The following is a 19,802-nucleotide window of genomic DNA, read 5'->3' as shown; positions in this document are numbered from 1 at the left end:
TGGTACAGATAGAACGTGTGTCTGTGTACTCTCCTGAGATTCGGGAGCACTCGCTGTGACAGACAGGCCTATCTGAATGGGGACTCTGCCACCAGCCTGCAAGCACAGGCCATAGCAACTCAGTCTACTGACGAGCACTTAGGGTGCTGTGTTTCCACTGGGAAGCGAAGGAGGCTGGACTTGGGGGACACAGTCTGTGTCCCTTCGGGAAGCACAATATGAGAAAAGATAGCACCCTGAAAACGGCCTGGAAAGTCTGTAGGGTAGGAGTAAAGGCAGCAGGGGCTGGCGGTTAGGGCCTGATTAGGAGGAAGAGGGGTCAGGTGTGGGGGCCCACACCTTTAATGCCAGCACGTGGGAGGTAGAGACAGGGGATCTCTGAGTTCAAGCCCAGCCTGGTCTACAGAGCGAGTTCTAGGACAGCCAGAGCTACACAGAGAAACCCTGTCTCGGAACAAACAAACAAGAGGCTGGAGAGACAGCTCAGTGCTTTAGAGTACTCACTGTTCTTGCAGAGGGTCTGGGCTCAATTCCCGGCACCTATATGCTAGTTCTCAGCCCTCTGTAACTCCAGTTCCAGGGGATTCGATGCCCTCCTCTGGCCTCCACAGGCACCAGGAATGCACATGGTACGTAGATAAATATGAAGGCAAAAACACTTACTCATGTACATTAATAAATTAAGTAGGGGCTGGAGAGATGGCTCAGCGGTTAAGAGCACCCACTGCTCTTCCAGAGGACCAGGGTTCAATTCCCAGCACCCACATAGCAATTCACAACTGCCTATAACTCCAAGATCCGACACCCACACACAGACATACACTCAGGCAGAACACCAATGCACATAAAATGAAAATAAATAATTAAAAAATAAAGTAAGTAAATAAAAATTTTAAAGAGAGGAGTGGTATCAGGTGTCCTCACAGGCCCCTGGATGAGAGTGTGGTAAGCTACTGTCTAAATCTAGTTTATACAGAGAGGGGAAAGTTAGTACAGTGGTCAGTGCTTGTACTCCCAGCACTCAGGAGGCTGAGGCAGGGAACTGCTCAGTTCTAAACCAGCCTGGGCTGCATGGTACAACCTTGTTTAAAAAAAAAAAAAAGAAACAAAAAAAAAAAAAACTAAAATCAAAGGAAGCCCTAGTTTGACCTCTAAGTTCAGAGAAAACCCAAAACAGAGGGGAAGAGCGGAGGCCAGGGAGGGAGGAGATGATGAGAGATAATCCCACTCAAAAAGTAGTTCCTAGGCCTGCTGAGCACTAGGCGGAGGACTCAGCCTCACAAGGCTCCGTCTCAGGGAGGCTGTAGCCTAGGGGGTGACAGTCAGAGGAGCACTGCTCAGTGCCGGAGGCAAGGGTAAGAGTGGGAGCTTGACATTCCACGGGAAAGAGCTCTGCAGGAGGTAACTTCTGGGTTGGGTTTTGAAGGATGAGGAGGAGCTGAGGAGACTGATCAGAAAGTGGGAGCACTGGCTTCCCTGTAACACAGGTAGGGTGTGTTGGCTCCTGCGTTTGCCCTGATTGACATCTGCAGCCCACCTGGGCTCCAGAGACTGGGTAGTGTGGTGCCAAGAGTAGACGCCCCTATGGTTCACCTTCCCAGCTCCCTCCTGGTTCCAGAGCCTCGGTCCAACCCCGATTTGTTCCACCAGGTCTCCTCAGCACCTGGGTGTCACCTCTTCCTCTGTGGCTTGGACCAGGCCATAAAGGGGCTGCTCCACACCAACTGGCAACTGTGGCTGCCTTGGGCTGGACTGGGGAGAGTTTGGGCTTCTATTCGTGGTCAGTGGGGGGCACTGAGGGATTTCGAGCACAGCAACAAGTTTGAGTGAGCTTGACTGACTTAAGAAGTCTCTAAGGGAGCCAGGCAAAGGGTCAGGAGCTCAGTAACCAGTTCTGAGGGCGATGGAGAGCAGAGAGGTGGATTTGGATTTTCACAGTGTTAAAAATCTCCCTTCAATCGGTGTCACGTTTCCAGGGGAAAACCACAGCTTAGAAGTACAGATGAGTGGGCCAGTCAGCTCTTTTGAGCTGGTGTGAGCTGCCTCTTCAGGGCTGTAGTTTCTAAGTCAGTGGGTACCCAGCTCTCCTTCTGTCCTGGTTTATCACTTACTCCAGGGGACCAAGCGGATGGCAGCCAGGGTGGGCAAGGCCTCTCCTGTCTGAGACCTGACCTACATCTCAACTTTTGCTTGGTGACAGTGTAGTGTGACTCAGCACACGTCACCCCACGCTCAGGGTTGTGTGAGACCACTGGAGGACCACATACAGGAAGGGGCGAGGGGCAGGATGGGCTGGGCCCCACAAGGATAAAGACTACCCCTAGTTCACTCGTGGCACACATCAAACAGCTGTGAAGACGTGGGGATAAAGACTACCCCTAGTTCACTCGTGGAACACATTAAACAGCTGTGAAGACGTGGGCATGCAGGGAGTGCAAGGTGAGGGCCTTGAAGACAGTGGCAGGGAGACTCCCCAGGCAAGACGCCCCAGACTACCCATGCCTCAACCTACCTGTGACGAGATGTGTCTCTAGGCCTTAGTGCATCTGGTACTGACCCTCCCTCCTTGTCTCTGGGAAAAGCCCTGGTCTAAAGGGCTTGGATCCAACATGACCTCCAATCTGCTTGACCTTTCTTAGGCTCAGGTATCAACTAGGGCAATACTTCGATTTTTTGTTCTTGTTTTTTAGTGTCGGACTTTATTGTCATGTAGATTTTGGTTTTGTTTAGATTTTAAAATATTATTTTATTATTTATCTATATGTATGTAGAGAGGGGCCTCCATAGAGGGTACATGACTCTCTGGAACTGGAGTTATGGGCAGTTGTGAGCTGCCCCATGTGGGTGCTGAAAACTGAACTTGGTCCTCTGGAAAGGCAGGAGGCACTCTTACCCACTGGGCCGTATCTGCAGCCATTGTTTAATTTTAAAGCAATATATCTGATAGAAGAATCCACTAAAGTAGTGAAGGAAAGTCAAATCTATCACAACACAAATTCCACAGAGGCTAACATTTGACCTCATTTCCTCTGTCGCCTGTCATTTTCTTTTCCACTTTTCTATGTGTTCATGACTGGCATGCATGACCACACACACACACTACACATCGCACATGCTTTCTTAACTGCTTGTTGAAGGCAGGTGCTGAGATAAACCTTCATTCCCCAAGATTTGGGGTGCTTCATTAAAGCCAGGTGCTCTTTTACCTAATTGCAATGTAATTATCAAATATCAGGAAATCAGCATCGCTGCTTTACAACCTACAGATCTCAGTTTCACTAACCATCAATGATCTTACTAACATCCTTTACAAAGAGTGCTGCTTTCATCTTGTATGATGGTTGCAGGGGTTAAATGGATGCCCTTAACACAGAGGAGACTATTCGGGACAGCGTTGACACTATGGCTCCTTGCTACCCTACCTGTCACCCTTATTTTTCCCCAGGGTCCCCACGGTGCCTATGGGCACTCCAAGATCCAGATAGCACTGTGGCCCTGTCCATCTCCCCTATAGGACAGCAGATTCCTGAGGGTGGAGAGTGACTGCTATTCCCTTCTGGGTTCCCCTAGCTTAGCATAAACCTCACACCTGTGACCTTGATGAGTCCCCAGCCTTAGCCCTCAAGCCAACTGCAGTCCCTGGTCCCAGACCCTTCTTTTCACAGTGCTCAGCTGGCTGCCACTTCCTCATGTGGCATGTGGGTAGCCTCTGGAGTTGCTTCTAGCCCCAAGATATCCATGTCCCAAACCTGTGTCACCATTCCGCCCCCAAACAAGCCCCCACCACTTCCCCGCACATCAATGGCCCCACTGTTCTCGAATGACCCAGGCATGAAACTTTCGAATTCATCACCCCCATGGCTGGTCATCATCCACAACGGTTTTCCCTTCAAGCCATTGTTCATACCCACCAACCCCTTCCGAGGGCTCTGGTTCCCTCTTTCTTGGATTCTGTTTTGGTCTGAAGTCTGGATGCTTCTGTCCACTTTCTAAATGGCCAACCCCAGCAGAGTTCCTGGGGTTGTGCCGGGACCCTCCAAGAAATGCGCTGCAGTTTCCTGGCAGGACGTGACTTAACATCCATGAGCTCCCCCTCCTAACCCCTTGGCAAGGAACCTTGCTGTACGCTGGAGTCTGGGACCCAGGAGAGGCTGGGGACACCGGCTACTGCAGAAGGAGGAAGGAGCCCTAAAGGGTGTGTGCAGGGCACCACACTGAACTTTGACCTTTCAAGAACGTCCTTGTCTCCCAAGCTCAATGTTGCCTACCACCAGCCATCACCACCACTTATGCCCTCTGCTCAACCCCACTGGATCCTGCCCTTCGTCAGACACAGGGTAAAGGCCCAATGATGCCACACGCTGGCACCATCCACTTAAACCACACACACACACACACACACACACACACACACACACACACACACACGGCAGCAGGTGCCGCTCTTCTGGGGGTCTGCAGCTTGGCAGAGGAATTGAGCCTCGCATGTGCCAGGTTCTACCTGGAGGCAGATTTGGGCGGGAGGAATGGTATGCATGGATTTAGGAGGGGCTTGGAAGTGTTTAGGGGTCAAGCTGGGAGAGGCCAGGTGGCCAGACAGGGGCATATGGAAGCTAGGCTGAGAAAGGCTTGTGGAATAAGGGACTTCTGATCAGAGATGTATGGCCTCGGGGAGTCTTCTTGACATCCACAATTCCTGTAGACCAGGCTGGACTCGAACTCACAGAGACCCACCTGCCTTTGCCTCCACTGCCCAGAAATTCCTGATTCCTGTCTTCTAAGTGGGGTCAGCTTCTCCAATACGGGGTCTGGGAAAGCAACACTTGGCCATTTTACACAGAGCCACGGAAGGAAGGACTTAGCCAGGGTCATTGTGTATCTTTGGGAGAAGCCTGGTGGGCCATTTCCATGAGCCTAGAGGGTTGGGGGGGGAGGAAGGATGGGGGTCAAGCCTAGTGCCCCAAGTTCCTTTGGGGAGGGCGGGATAGGCCTAGCTGCTGGGAATCCTGGGAAAGAGCCACAGTGCCCACGGGGCCTCGCCAAAGCAAACCAAGCCGTGCTGGCTCTGTCTCCCCGTGCTGGGGGTGGGGTGGGGTGGGGTGGGGGGATGTCTGGCCCAGGGGAACGGGAGGAACCGGGTGGCGGATTTGTGTTTCCACTTGATTTCCTCGGTTGTTTTCCAAACGTGGTAGCAGTATCCTGAGGGGCGGGGTGGAGGCGGAGAAGCCACCGGAAGGCGCCATAGCCCCACTGCTGCCTGCCTGCCATGTGACTTGGCTGACGACAGTGCTGCGTGGAAAGGCCTAGAGGCTTCCGTCCTGGGCTGCTGGACAAGTGGGTGGCGTTGACCAAGGCACTGGGCCCACATGGACTGCGCCCCCGCGTGATCCGTTGTCTCCAAGCAGGCTGCCCCCGCTTGGGTCGACCCTTTGATCCTGTGAGTTAAGAGTGATCACGGTGGTGGCTGACTCCCAGTCTGTGTCATCCTGGGGGCCAGGTACTTAAACAGGCCTACAGCGGGCGGACACAGCCGCCTGTCTCTCCAGCTTCCTCTTCCTGCTTCACCTGCCCCTAAGCTGGCTCCTATTGTGGGCCCACCATCCTGGCTGGGTCTTGATACCTCTCCCGCTGGTCTTTCTTGCCTTCTTGGGCTCCACGCACTGGTCCCTGCCTTGGCCTGGCCTTATCCTTTCCACTCACCCCTGCTTCCTCTGACCTCCTCCCTCCTCTCAGGGTCTTCTCAGACACTGCCTGGTTGAGGGGTAGCCGACTAGTCCCAGCCTTCGTGAGGTTTTCAGCTACTCTGAGCAGTGGGATTGTTCCAAAAGAACCAAGGGCCCCCACCCACCACGCCCTGGGTTGGTGGGAGAGAAGTGCCTGGGGAAGGTTGGGTGGTGGAGGCAGGGAAGGGCTCGCTCTCTCTCAACCTTCGCTGTAGTCCCCATACTTTCTTCAGATGTGCAGCCTGGGGCATTGCTCTGAGACTCAGTTTCTCCCTCTGAAAAATGAGAATAACAGTGCCTGGCTTCCTGGAGAGGCCAGGCCTATAGAGCCCATGTCAGTGAGTCAGGATAAAAACCACAGAAACTCCGATCTCATATCCAGGGGAAGTAAAGGCCACAGGGTGAACAGGGGCTTTAACACAATCAAAAGCAAACTGAATTATTTGTTTTTCATATTTATTCACTTAGCGAGACAGTCTCTCATTATGTGGCCCTACTGGCCTGGAATCCCTGTGTAGACGAGGCTAGCCTCAAACTCACAGAGCTGCCTCTGCCTCCCGAGTGCTGGGATTAAAGGCATGCGCCACCACCACCGCCTGGCTCTGGCTGGGTCATTTATTTTTAGTGGGAACTAGGGTCCATTTGTAGCAACATCAGGCTCTGTAACTTAACTGAAGTTAATAATTAAATAATTGTTTTTGCACCACTTTCTGCATGCCAGGCCAGGGCTTAACTTAGGGACCAGTCCCATCCCTGACGTTTATCATTTACTGGACTGCCTGTGAGAATATGGCACCAGTATGGCCTTCATTCTGTGGATGAGAAAATGAGGACTTGGCGAGGCCAGGCTTGCTCACAGGCGTGTTTTAGAATGCAGACCAGGGCCTTCTTATGCATGGTCCTTCCTCGATGCCACTGCCCCCCCAGCCCCCTCACCCAGTCTTCTGTCTGCCTCTGCCTCCCAGTGTTCTCTGCACAGCCTGTGTCGGGAGTCCACCTGCTGGACTGCGTAGTGAAGTGTGCGCATGCCTGGTCCCCTTACACTGTTTCCATCGGTGGCCTTCCCTGCACCGGGCTGGTCTCTTGACACCACCCTAAGGGCCTGAAGAGGCTTCCACGGAGAGAAGAGGGTGCCAAGCCCTGGGGCTGCCTAAGGGCCACCACCTGTGGCCTCGGGTTGCTGCTAATGCCCAGGCCTGGCCCGATTCCCCCTCGGCTGTGTCTCTGCAAACCCGGCCAGAAGACTCACTGAGTGACGATGACCTCAGCTGAGTGACCCCTCTCTGCCCTCTGAGGGATGAATTCATATCCCCGCTCCCCCCACCAACCAGCCACCCCTCTCTGAAGCAGAGTCTCACTATACAGTTCTGGCTGTCCTGCAATTTACTTTGTAGACCAGGCTGGTCTCAAACCCAGACAGATCCTCCTGCCTCTGCCTCCCAAGTGCTGGGATTAAAGGCCTGTGCCATAGTGCCCGGCTGAATTCTCTTTTTTAATGCACCCACAAACCTGCTCAGTGGGTGTGGCTGTGCCCATTGGAAAGTGAAGCTTCGGGAAGCCACCGACGGGCGGCCCAGGACTTAAGCTCTGCTTTTTGGGAGCCATTTGCAGCAAGGTGCCACGGCGAGATGGGACTTCGGGGGTGCGTGTCCTTAGACACAGTCCACAGGAGGACTTCATGCTATGGGGCCGAGGCATTGTAGGTGAGGTTTGCCCTGTACAGTTGCTGTTCAGGGGCCTGTCACCTGCCTGCCACAGTGAGCTCACCTTACACACCTACTAGGTACAATTCCCACTCTTGGCACTTAGTAGGTATACATAAACACCAACAGCAAGGATTGGATGATGGTGGGATGGCTACCCAAGAAGGAGGGGCCTGTGGAAGTCATCTCCAAAGCTTCTATGCTCGAGACCTCCTGTAAAGCCTTACCCATGCACAGCACAGACCACACCACCCCTGCTCCAGGCCTTGGTGGACCCCTGACATCTTCCCTTGCTTTAGCCTTCACAGCTGGGCTCCCGACCCTCGCTTTTGACTTCTGTTCCCTCGTCTCCTTGGCTCTGTCTGCTCCTGCCCCGTTGGCACCCTGCCCATTCCTAAGCTCAGCAACACATTCCGTCTTGGGGCCTTGGCATGCGTTGGTCTCTGTCTAGAGCAGTCTTCTTCTAAGCACTCTTCCTTTCATTCAGAATCATCGTGAAACGTCTCACTCCTTCAGCGGTGTCCCGGCCCCCCTCCTCCTCCACCTCCTCCTCCTCCTCCACCTCCTCCTCCTCCTCCACCTTTTTCTCGACAGGACCTGGCACTTATTCTGTAGCCCAGGCTGGGCTAGAACTTGAGATTTCCCTACCTTAGCCTTGGAGTCCTGGGATGGTGGGCTCCCAATGACACGCCTGTGGCGATTTTGTTCTCATGTGACCTCCCTCCCGCTTTCCCTCTAGCCTGCTTCAGGGTTCACCACACAGCCTCATGTTAGCTCGTAGGTGTGTCTGGTGTCATAGGGGCGCTGGATTCGCAAGGGTAAAGTCAGTCCATTTGCCCATGGCCGTAGCCCCAAGGCTGGAAAGGTTGAGGACCGGGGGCTCCATCAATGTTGGAAGAAGGGAGGGGGGAGGAAGGAAAAGGACCTTTTAGTGCCCCTGCCTTGTTATCGATGTGGCTTCTAGAAGCCTGGGCACCAAGACCAGTACGTAGCAGGTGGGGTAAGAGGAAAAAGCTGCGCTGGGATTAAAGAAACTCAGATTTGAAGAACTTTCTACAGCAGCGTGAAGATGGAAGGTGCTTCGTCGTCGTCGAGGAGAGATAAGTTTCCCTGCAGCAAGAAGCGGCCCGGCAGCCTTGGAACTGGGTGGCGAGGCCCTGGAACGTGAAGGCCTTCCTCATAGCTCGTGCAGCCAGGCCGAGGCAGGTAGAAGCCCGTCTGTGGCTCGTCCCCAGGCCAGAGGCCGCTGGGATTTGGCCAAGCGGCCATGTTGGGAGTGTGACTCTGCAATTGAGGGCCGGGAGGCAGGAAGTCCCACCGCTCTGGACCGTAGCCCCCTCCAGCGCTAGCCTCTCCCTACCTCCCACAGTGGCCTCGGGCCCCTGTGCCCGCGCCCATGGGGTTAAATCTCTCCCTGTCTCTCTCTGCTCCAAGTTGTTTTCCAAGCGAGGCAGAGAATGGTTCTCTTGTTACCAACATGGCTTCTGGGCATTGGGTAATGCGCTCCCTCTTCTCCCTGCCCCGTGTCACAAAGGGACCTTTTGTTCCTCTCCCGGCCCCTCTCTCTGGCTCTCCTCTGCCCCCCACCCACCCCAGCTCCCTCCTCCCCACGCCTCCTGCCCTACTCTGCTGCACCCCTGGGCTGCAGGAGTGACCGTGGCCTGGCCGTGGTGCCCTCCCTCTCCCAGGGCGCCCTGGGAGGAGAAGGGACCTTGGCGGCCTCGGCGGCCATTTTGAAAACGGCTCGCCTAGGCGGTCCGCGGCCTGTGAGAGGCTGCCGGCATTGGAGGAGCCGCTCGGGGAAAGCCTAGGGCTCGAGTTGATGTCCTGAGGCCCACTTTCTGCCTCCAGGCGGGAATGGGACCCTCTTCTCCCAAGCCTGCAGCCCGGGCTGCGTCTGCGCACCGGGACAGGGTAGCTTTTCAGTCAGCCATCTCCGTTCATCTACACAGCGGCCTCCTGAGGCGAGGAAATTGCCCTGGGAAGTGCAGACCAGGACTCAAAGGGGATGTGTTGGTGTCAAGGCCTCGGTGTGCAGGTGCTGCGCTTGGGGCCAAGGCACAGGCGACTCCCAGCAGACCCCTCTAGAGAGGGCAACACGCACACTCGGTCTGGCCAAAACCAAATTCCCCGGCACTTTGCAAAATGAAACAGGACGTGTCTGCGATGGGGATGCCAGGAAGCCGGCCAGACAGTGAAGTGTCTGCTCTCTGGGAAGGTTTTGTCACTGTCCCCTCCCACAGCCACTCTGTGAATCGGGCCGGGAAGGACTGATGATATCACTTTTTAAATGAGGAAACTGAGTCACCGGGAAGCTCCACAGTCGGGTCTTCTTGGATCTCACTGTTCTGTCTTCAGGGCTACCGCCTGCCCATGCCCAAAGGGTCCAGAGCCTGGAGGGAGATGGGCAGAGACATTTAGGCGATCACAGCCACCTGGCCACGTCTAGAATCGCAGAAGCCGTCGTCGCTCTGAGGAGGCTGGGCTCGGCCACCAGAGCCCTGCACTTTATCATGCACAGGGGCTGGGAGAATGCGTGTGCGCCCTTCTGTCTCTGCTGGGCTTGCGTCCCAGGGAGGCAGAGGCAAAGGCAACCAGGAGCTCCAGGACTTGGTGGATGGGAGGTGAAGGACAGTGGGAGAATGAGGAGAGACCCTGAGTTGAGCAGCTCTCCCGTAGCCCCCAAATGAGTCTCATGCTGCTAGTCAGGGCGCCTGCACACACTGAGGGCTCCTGCTTCCTGTCTGGAAGCTGAGGGGGAAGGCTGCCTGGAGGAGGTGACGGGTTAGATTCTAGTGAAGGCTGAGGTAAGGAACATGGAGGAGCTGCTGCTGTGGAGAGGCATGAAGGAGATGGTGGGGTGGGGGAGCGTGTGTGCTGTCCCGTGTGTGCTGTAGTGGAGTGTGGGCAGGGAAAATGAGGGGTGGGCAGAGGCGAGTTGCCACGTGAGCCCAGAGGACTAGAGAAGACACATGTATCCTGAGGGCAGAGGAAAACGTAATGATCTATTTTGTGTTTGCTTATTTAGGAGACAGAGTCTGTGTAGCTCTGACTGTCCTGGAACTCTGTATAGACCAGGCTGGCCTCCAACTCCCAGAGACCTCCTGCCTGCCTTTGCCTAAGTTCTGGCATTAAAGGCCTGGCCCTAACTACTCACTGAGTTTATGGAGTCAGATTTATTTTGTTCTAGAAAGATCCCTGCCCTGTTGGCTAGGTCTGTGCTTGCCTGGCTTACTGTTGGGCCTCCAGCATGTAGCGCAGTGCCCAGCATCTGTCAAAGGTTTGAATCCGTGAGTGGTGCAGGCCACATCCATTGGGGCAGTGGCTCTCTCTAGCTGTGACACCAAGGCCCCAGTCTCTTCGTGCACATGGGGTGTCAGGTGCCGGCCTTGTGGGCCTGTTGCAGTGGATGGAGAAACATGGCCGCCTTACCTCCATGTCCTGTGTTCATGGCCAGCACTCCATGCAGGGTGTTCCTGGGGCGGGGGTATGGAGGCAGGGACTCTGATCAGAGGCAACAGTGATGATCGCCAAGGATAAGGTCTTCACACAGCACCAAACAAGCCATGAAGAAGGAAGGGTTGCTTGCCCTGTCACCTCATCCAGGAAGATGACACTCACGTAGGATTCACTCGGGGTACCTGCGCCTCTGAGCGGTGGGTGGAAATTCACTGGGTGCCGGCTCACAGGACAGGGATGGGTGAGACTCGAAGGGACAGTGCAGACCACAGGGTGGGGGCAGGCACAGGCAGGGAAGGTGTCAAGAGCAGCCACACCCCCACCCCTGTTTTCAGTAGATAGAAGGTGGTTCCATTTCACCGCAGGGCAGGAAGGTTTGAGGACCACGAGCATGTATGTGACGAGATGCTGTGAGGTCTGGGGTGGGGCTCACGGCTTGGGACTGGGAAAAGTGGGGCAAGGCCAGGGAGATTCGTGAAAAGCTTGTAGATGCCCTGGGCGTGGAGAGAGGAGGATGCTGGCTCGCCCTACTGCCACAGGGATGGGGGCCATAGAGGTCAGGTGACCAGCAATGTGGCCTGGAAAAGACAGGAGAGATGGCTTCGAGAGAAGGGCCTGGGCAGTGAACCATGCCCAGAGCAGAGCAGAGGTCAGGGTATTTGGGAAAGAGGACTTGCTGATGGTATCTGGGGCAGGGGTGGGGAAGGAGAGATCCTGACAGTGCAGGGGGAGAGCCTCATCATGGATGGACTTGGAGGGGAAGGAGATCCCCCAGCAGGCAGGAGAGCAGAGGAGGATGATTCTGGAGATGGGAGCCATTTGATGGTGGGAGAGGGGAGGCCGAAGGCTCTGTTCAGTGGCCTTAACACTCTGCAGTTGGAGGCTGGGTGCATAGCGCCTGGGGTGCTCTGAGAACTGGGGTGCATAGAGCTTGGGGTGCCCTGACAGCTGGCATCTCCAGGAGCTGCCAAGCTGCCTTTTCCTTCGTGGTGTTGGCCACATTCCTGGCCTGGGAGAAATGAGCCTGTCTTATACCCTTGCCATTCTGATGGTTTTCAGAGAGAGGTGCCTCACCTGGTGCTCAGCGGCTGCCATCACCCCACGGTGTGGGTAACAAGGACTAGACAGCTCCAGAGGGGTTGGTGGTCTCCAGCCACATCCCTTTGTGTGAGCCCCCCCTGCTCTTTCCCCAAAGGGCTGCAAACCTCTCATCTGCCACAACATGGTGCCAAAACACATGGCAGGACTTGAAGCATGTTTGCCCTGCACTTGTCTGCTCTTGGCAGAGTTCAAAGCCCTGTTCCCTGCCTACTCATGAGGACACCTTGCCCAACACAATATTCCTGCACAGGAGAGAACAGGGCTCCCTGTTGGTCCACAGGGGCGGGGAGGGGGGGCACGTCTTTTTCCCTGCTATCCAAACCAGACTCTTCATTTCCAGGGAACCCTTATACTTCTGTCATAGACATCAGTCATCCTTTCTGCTCAGTTCCCAGGACTGGAGCAACAGGACAGGGGACCAACCAGGGTGCACAGGGCAGGAGGGCCCAGGGCCTAGGCCCAGGGGATAGCTGTTGAGTTAACCTTACTTACCTCAACGTTTGCAGGTTCCCGTCATGAGGGGCTGCAGAGTCACCATATGACAAACAGGACAGACCTGCCACAACCACAAGGCAGGGCTGCTTCCCCAAGGACCATGTGCCAACCCAGGCTCTGTTGTGACTCGGTTCCAGGGGAGACTGCACTTGACTCCATTAAAGAAGATAGGTCTGTACAGATCTATGCCCGAAGATGCCATTGCTATGTGTGTAATAACAAAAGCTGGCCTTGTCTTAACGTTCAGGAGCACAGGACGGGAACCCACGGCAGATCACCTTCACGGAACAAACACATTGTGGTAGTAAAAACGACATTCACGCAGGATTTTAACGATGTTGGGAAGTGTAAGCATCTGTGAAACCCCACAACATAAGCAGATGTATCCATTCAGATAACTTCTCCAAGGGGCAACAAGGTAAAAACCAACAGTGTGTCCTGCGTGAATCGACTGCCTCTAAGCATGTGTAGAAAGGGAACAGGATGGGCTCGAGAAAATAGGACAGGCTGGGGATGACCCAATTGGTAAAGTACTTGCCATCTGAAGACCTGAGTTCAATTCCTGAAACCTACATGAGAAAGCCAGACATGATATCACATGCTTGCAATTCTCAACACAGGTGGATCCCTCTGCTCACGGGCAGCCAGCCTAGAAAACTTGTCAGGTTCTAGGCCAGTAAGAGTCCCTGTCTCAAAAACAGGGTGGATCGTACCCAGGACTGGCACCCCAAAGTTGTCCTCCAGCCCCCACCTGGGGAAGGTGGGGAGGTTGTACAAACTTGCTCAAGCACAGGAAACATACTTCAGAATATAACAGAGGGACAGAAGAGGTGGAGGGTTGTATCTGGGGCCTCAGCAAAACAGACCTCACCAGAGTAGATGGCCTGCTGTCCCCACTAAGTACGATGACCTGATGGCAATTAAAAGCCAGCAGGGACTCCTCCCTCCAAGAAGCATGGATGGGAAAGGGGAGGGGTTCCCCTGGGGCTGTGAATGCTTAGCTGCTGCAGCTGACAAGCTGAACTATCCACAGCCCTGAGCACAATATGGTCATTAACCCCTGACCCTGGCCCCCTACTTAGCCACTTCCTCTGCAGGAGGAGGGAGGGCAGGATTCCATCATGATGCTCTCTTCAATGGGGTTTGGGGGTCACAGCTCTCTCTCTCTGTGGGTGCCCCTGGAGCTTGGACCTCACACCCTCTAGTTCCATGACTACTTCAGGTTTGAGCAGGAGAGAGCATCCCTTCGGAGCATTCATGGGGCCAAGTGCTTCAAGGCAGAGAGCAATGTGAGAAGGAGGAATGGGAAAGCCTGAGACAGACAGGAAGGGTGGATAAAGCCTGCTCTTGTCCCCTCCACTGTGTGTTCAAAGGCAAGCTATGAAATAAGACGGTGGGTCTTACTCAGACATTAGCACATTAACACTCCTAAATAAGTCTCAGCAACACAGATCCAGCCAGGCAGAAGGACATGGACACGTCCTAGAAATGCGAGCCTGACATACTACTTGGAATCTGTCAACACAATTCATCACTGAATGAATGAATTCAGGAGACAGTCCCACAGCCATCTCAGCCCTGGAGACACATCTCAGCAACTCACAGGATGAACTGTCTCAGACCCACAGGGTGGGGGTGGAGCCTCCCTCCAAGCTGAGAGATCACTGCTGAAGCCCAACACAGTTTCCAGAGGGGCAAGAGACCCATCCCTCAAAGTCTTTGCATTTGCCACGCATCCAAGTGTCTGCTCCTGTTGTATCCGAGCTCCTCTCCTAGGCAGTGGGTCTGCACAGCCAACTTCCAAAACAAAACCTGTGGGCACTGAGAAGCAGGGTGCAGACCGACATTGCAGAGCCACACAAAACCCAAAATAGTCCACAGGCAAATGGCTAGAAAGGGAAATTTGCCCAAGAGACACATCCATGGAAGCACATAAAAGACTAACTGCTAATTTGCCCAAGGGACACATCCATGGAAGCACATAAAAGACTAACTGCTGGGCTGGTCAGATGGCTCAGCTTGTAAAGGCTCCTACTCAGCCTGATGCCTTGAGTTCAACCCCCAGAAACCCAAAGGTAGACGAGAACAAACTCCCATGGCTTACCCTTTGACCTCTGCACCTGGCCTGTGCTACACACACACACACACACACACACACACACACACACACACACACACAATGCAGTTTAAAAAATATTTGTGTCTGAGTGTTTTGCTTATGAATGTGTATCAAGCATGTGCCTGGTGCCCTCAGAGACCAGAGGAGGGTGTTAGATACCTTGGGATTGGAATTACAGATGTGAGTCACTGTGAGGGTCCTGGAAATTGAACTCTACTAAACACTAAGCCACCCCTCCAGCCTGCTAATTTCTTTTTAATTGCAAAGCCAGACTTAGTGGCACACACCTACATTCTCAGCAATCAAGAGGCAGAGGCAGGTGCCAGAGACAAGGCTCAGGGGTTAAGAGCACTGGCTGTGCCTCCAGAGGACCTGGGTATGATTCTCAGCACCCACCTGGGGCTCACAATTGTCTGTAACTTCAGTCTCAGGCATCCAATGCCCTCTGCTGGCCTCCATGGACATCACACACACACACACACACACACACACACACACACACACACACGCAAAACACCTATACATATACATTAAAAATGAAGAAAAAAAGAGGCAGAAGCCTGTGGATTGTTGAAAGTTCTAGGATACCCTGGTCTACATAGTTCTTGGTCAGTCTGGGCTAGATGGTAAGAGAATGTCTTTTTTATTTTAAAGCACAAATCCAAACAACAAAACCATGAACCGCAGCTACAACCTCTGTGAAATTTGAAAATATTATGCTGGGGCTAGAGAGATGGCTCAGGGGTTAAGAGCACCGACTGCTCTTCCAGAGGACCCAGGTTCTTTTCCCAGTACCCACAAGGCAGCTCACATCTGTCTGTAACTCCAGTTCCAGGGGATCTGACGTCCTTAAACCAATGCATGTAAAATATAATAACATATTTTTAAAAAGAGAAAATATTATGCTAATGAAAGAAGCCAGCTACAAAAGGACACACATGAAATTATTGCACTTTTTGGAAATTCCACAACATGTAAACTATGAGGCACAAGCAGAGCAGGCCTGGGGAGAGCTGTGAAGAGGGCCAGGAAGTGAACGTGGGTGGGAAGTGGGCTTTTGGGGAGGTATGGTACATGCTTTGGAATTCAACACTGGTGAAGCTTGTGCAATCCTGCAAAGCCCTAACAGCACTGATGGATGCAGTAGACATTCAAAGTGGTGAATGCTCTTCCTGCCCCAGCCTCCTGAGAAGGGGATCACAGGTGTGTGCCAGCCTGGCTGGCTCTAAAAAATTTGATTTAAGCCGGGCGTTGGTGGCGCATGCCTTTAATCCCAGCACTCGGGAGGCAGAGGCAGGCGGATCTCTGTGTGTTTGAGACCAGCCTGGTCTACCGAGCGAGTTCCAGGACAGCCTCCAAAGCCACAGAGAAACCCTGTCTTAAAAAAACAAAAACAAAAAAGAAGTGAAGGAGACACCCAAATCAATGTCCGGAGGCAGCAGCTAGCACACGAGGAAAGTCGATACCTGCTTCTTCCCAGACATGTGTGGACATTAAGTTAAACACAATCACGAGAACCAGCATGAGCCCCAGACACCCTTCAGAGGAGTGGGGCCTTGCCTGCCTTAGCCTAGGGTGCAGCTCAGGCCAGTGGGCTCCGGCAGCACAGCTGGACCCTGAAACCGAGGGATAGCGCAAGGCGGCACCCAGGGAACACTGCAGGACACTGACGAGGAGGAGCTCTTCACATCTGTCTCCTCCACCTGCCATTCTTGGGGCCTTGTGAGGCTGCACTCATGAGCCTCCCAAGCTACGTGTCACTCGAGGTCACAGCCTGAGAGAGCGCCCGAGGTCTTCTGCCTTCAGACCTAGGCTCTTTCCAAAGTGGACCCCAAGCATCTGCACGGGCAATAACTTCCCCCTGGAATTTGGGAGAGGAAGGGGGAGGAGGGAAGGAAGAGGGAGAGAAGACACGGAGGGAGGGAGGGGCGGTCTGAAACCTAGTCCTCAGTGGCCAGTAGGGTTGGGGAACAATCAGACATTGTCTCTCTACTCCCCGCCCCCAGGCTGCCATGACTTTCATCACTGACCTAACCCAGAGGGCAGAGAACTCGAGGTGCAGGGGGCAGGGGCGAGTCAGAGGTCAGTCTTTGCATGCTGAGCTGGGCCGTGGCTGGAGGGACCTGGGGGCCTCTGAGGTATATATCCCACTGCTGGCCTAGTCAGCTGACTGAAGGCAGTGGCTGAGAAGAAAGGGTGGCCACGGTGGTGGGATGATGACAGTCACTCATTTATCCAAACAGACCCGTGTGGAACGCTGGCCATGTGCTGGCCACCTTGCTAGGAGTTGGGGAGAGAGGGTGATTTGATTAGGCTACGTTCCAGACTCTGGGAGCTTACAATATGATAGAGAGCTGGTCAGTAAGCAAATATATACACACACAACACAGACCACCACATATGAACACACAGTGACCCTGCTGGCCTCCTAGTTTATCTCCTGTCACCCTCCAAACAGTGTGGTATACACTCTGCTGGGGTCTCTGCCAACTGCCTCCACACTGCCATCCCCAAAGTCTCCCCAGAGACAGAATGAATAGAGCCAGTCACCTACTCCATCGAGTTCATCTTGGAATTAGCGATTTCCTCTATTTTGCCCGCCATTCCCACTTGGTCCTAAGAGCTTGTCAGCAGCAGGCTCCACTTGTCCCTTTCGCTGTATGTCATCTTGACTGGACTTGGCAAGTGCTCAATAAATATTTATAAAATGAACTTAGGAATGAGTGAATGGGTCAGACCCATCCCTGCCGTCTTGACCCTCAAAGTGACCTTCAATGCCACGGACAGGTCAGAGTGAGGAGTGTAAGCTTGTGCTGGGTCACAGCAGCTGAGAGGTAGAGGGTCAGGCACAACCTGGCATTCAAATAACCAGCCTCACCCATTGTGCACACACTGCAGACTCTCGGGCTCTGCAGTCAGCCCTGAGTCAGCAGGCTCTGACCCCGGCGATGGGCTATTTTGGCACTCTTAGGTAGTACTGGAAATAGCCACCAGGGGGCAGCACTACCCCAGGAAAAGGATGTGTGATGGTAAGTGGTTCTGGGGAGTGAATCTGATGCAGGGAACCACAGAGGTGCAATCTTGGCAGACTCAGGGGCTGCAACTTGCACGCGGTGGCAAGCTTTAAGTGGCATGGCTAAGAGAGGTCCGTGTCTGCTTGGAGAGAATGGGGAGCAGGGGCTTGTTCAAGGAGGAATGAACGGGGATCAACCTAAAATGAGTGTTTACCCTCATTCTGTTTTAAACCCCAGGAGCCCTGCTGCCCTTGAGGAGGGGCCTAGAAGTCTCTGTGAGGTCTCTGTGAGGCTCGCCCTGTGCTCCCTTGAGACATGCCTTGTCCTCCAGTAACCTTGTCCCAGCTGTCTATTTCTCCTGCATATGGATTCTCTGAGGTCAGACACTGTCTCTCCACAGCCTGCCTCTAGAAGCCTTTACCCTCCTCTCTTCCTCTGCTGGCACAGAGCACTTCCTGTAGGATGGAGAGCCCCTTCCTCCAGGAAGCCTGCCTTGGTTAGAGCACTCCTCTGGACCCACACAGCATCCTGCTCTCCAGGGATGGGGAAGCTGCTGTTCAGGAGCGCTGGTCCCCTGAACAGCCCCTTCCTGGTATCTAGACGCTGCAGTCTGGGCCTCTGACATCTTTGGACAACACCCACAGAATTGTGCAAATGCAGGCCGCAAGACCCTTCTCCAGATTCTCTCCGTAGGTCTGGGAAAAGCCCAGGGATCCGAGTTCAGGACACTCCCCAGATGTACACACAGAAGCATAAGTACTGTAAGGCCCTTTGGAGGCATGGTCAGCCCTGCCCTCGGAGGTGGTTGGACTACATGGTTTTCCTGTGAAGCAACAATGAGACCTCTGCCACCTGTGTGACAGAGCTCACTCACAAACCACATTTACATTTCATCCCCTTTACTGGCTACCTTGGGAGGATGGTCGCTCTGCAGGCACCGAGGCCTGTGGAAAAACGGTGATTGCTTAAGGTCTCAGTGAAACGGTGGGGCTTGGGCTTACTGCTCACCGGGGGCTGGAAAGGTGAATTTGATGTACATTCTGGGCGGGAGGACGCTGCCCCGCTGAGCCCAGTTCAGGACCTAACAGTGGCCTGGGACTCGAGTGGCCACGGCTGCTGTCCTGCTCACTTCTCCCTGAACATGACCAGGCCTCGGGACCTCCTGAGGACACCCCAGTCATCTCCTTGTCCCCCACAGAGAACCATGTCAGTTTCTACAAGCATTTTACTCCCAGCCAGATGTGTGCCAGTGACTTGCCCCAAAATCCCTGATATAAAATTGCAGAGCCTGGGTATGAACTACGGTTGTGTGGGGAGAGAAGCTGAGGAAGCCCTGGGTTGGATCCCCAGATCCACATCAATTGGGCAAGCAGCACCAGGGACATGAAGGCAGAAGGACAGAACCTTAAGGCCTTTCTCGGAGTGTGCCAGGAGCATTGGTTACAATGAAACTTTTTAAAAAATTTTTATTTATTATGTATATAGTATTGTGTCTACATGTATCCCTGCAGGTCAGAAGAGGGCACCAGATCTCATTACGGATGGTTGTGAGCCATCATGTGGTTGCTGGGAATCGAACTCAGGACCTCTGGAAGAGCAGTCAGTGCTCTTAACCTCTGAGCCATCTCTTGAGCCGGTTACAATGAAACTTTAAGGGCTGAAACCACACAAACAGCCCAGTTAACCTTCCCTCACCCCCTATCGAATCAACAGGAAGATAGCTGAAAGAAAGAACATTCCGCAGTTAGGTCCTCCTCCTGCGACCTCTTCACCCTGCTAACAACTGCTATCCTGCTCACCTTCAGTGACCTGTGACTAAGAACTTTCTGTGGTCTGGTTACTAGGCAATGACCCCTCTCTTTGATTACCCTGCCTTACCTAGCCTTCCGCCGTAGCCACTACATAAAGCGCCTAAGGAAAATAAACTTTTACAGCTCGATCAGAAAGCCTGTCTTGCTGTCCGTTTCTCGAGTCTCCTGTCCCCTCATTCCAGGTTTCTCTGGGCTCTGTTGTGCCCTGATGGCCAGGGCAGGAGTGAACTTGGGCTACATGAGATCTTATCTCAAAACCCAAACCACCCACCTGAAAACAGTTTGGCGAAGCCACGCCCACCGACCACCTGCGACAAAGGGAAGGCGTCTCAGCCCATTCTCCATTGCACAGGGTAGCTGCACAGGGGGTGGGGTGG

General features: G+C 53.8%; 2 long non-coding RNA genes across 2 annotated transcripts in view; both read left to right on the top strand.

Annotated features, from left to right (window-relative positions):
* LOC121142943 overlaps positions 1 to 12,814 on the top strand; it is a 53,081-nt gene extending 40,267 nt beyond the window's left edge. Inside the window, exon 2 of the long non-coding RNA XR_005880104.1 lies at positions 12,493 to 12,814. This is a non-coding gene — a long non-coding RNA (uncharacterized LOC121142943). The remainder of the gene's footprint in view (positions 1 to 12,492) is intronic.
* On the top strand, positions 5,137 to 10,586 carry LOC121142945. Its single transcript, XR_005880106.1, has 2 exons — positions 5,137 to 5,437; positions 6,689 to 10,586. It is a non-coding gene; the product is annotated as an uncharacterized LOC121142945 (long non-coding RNA).
* Positions 12,815 to 19,802: the final 6,988 nt, after the last annotated feature.

Source organism: Mesocricetus auratus, unplaced genomic scaffold (genome assembly GCF_017639785.1).
Source record: "Mesocricetus auratus isolate SY011 unplaced genomic scaffold, BCM_Maur_2.0 Super-Scaffold_100010, whole genome shotgun sequence".
In the NCBI taxonomy this organism is placed as follows: domain Eukaryota; kingdom Metazoa; phylum Chordata; class Mammalia; order Rodentia; family Cricetidae; genus Mesocricetus; species Mesocricetus auratus.
Note: the sequence above shows the minus strand (reverse complement) of the source record. Positions and strands in the feature narration are given on the sequence as shown.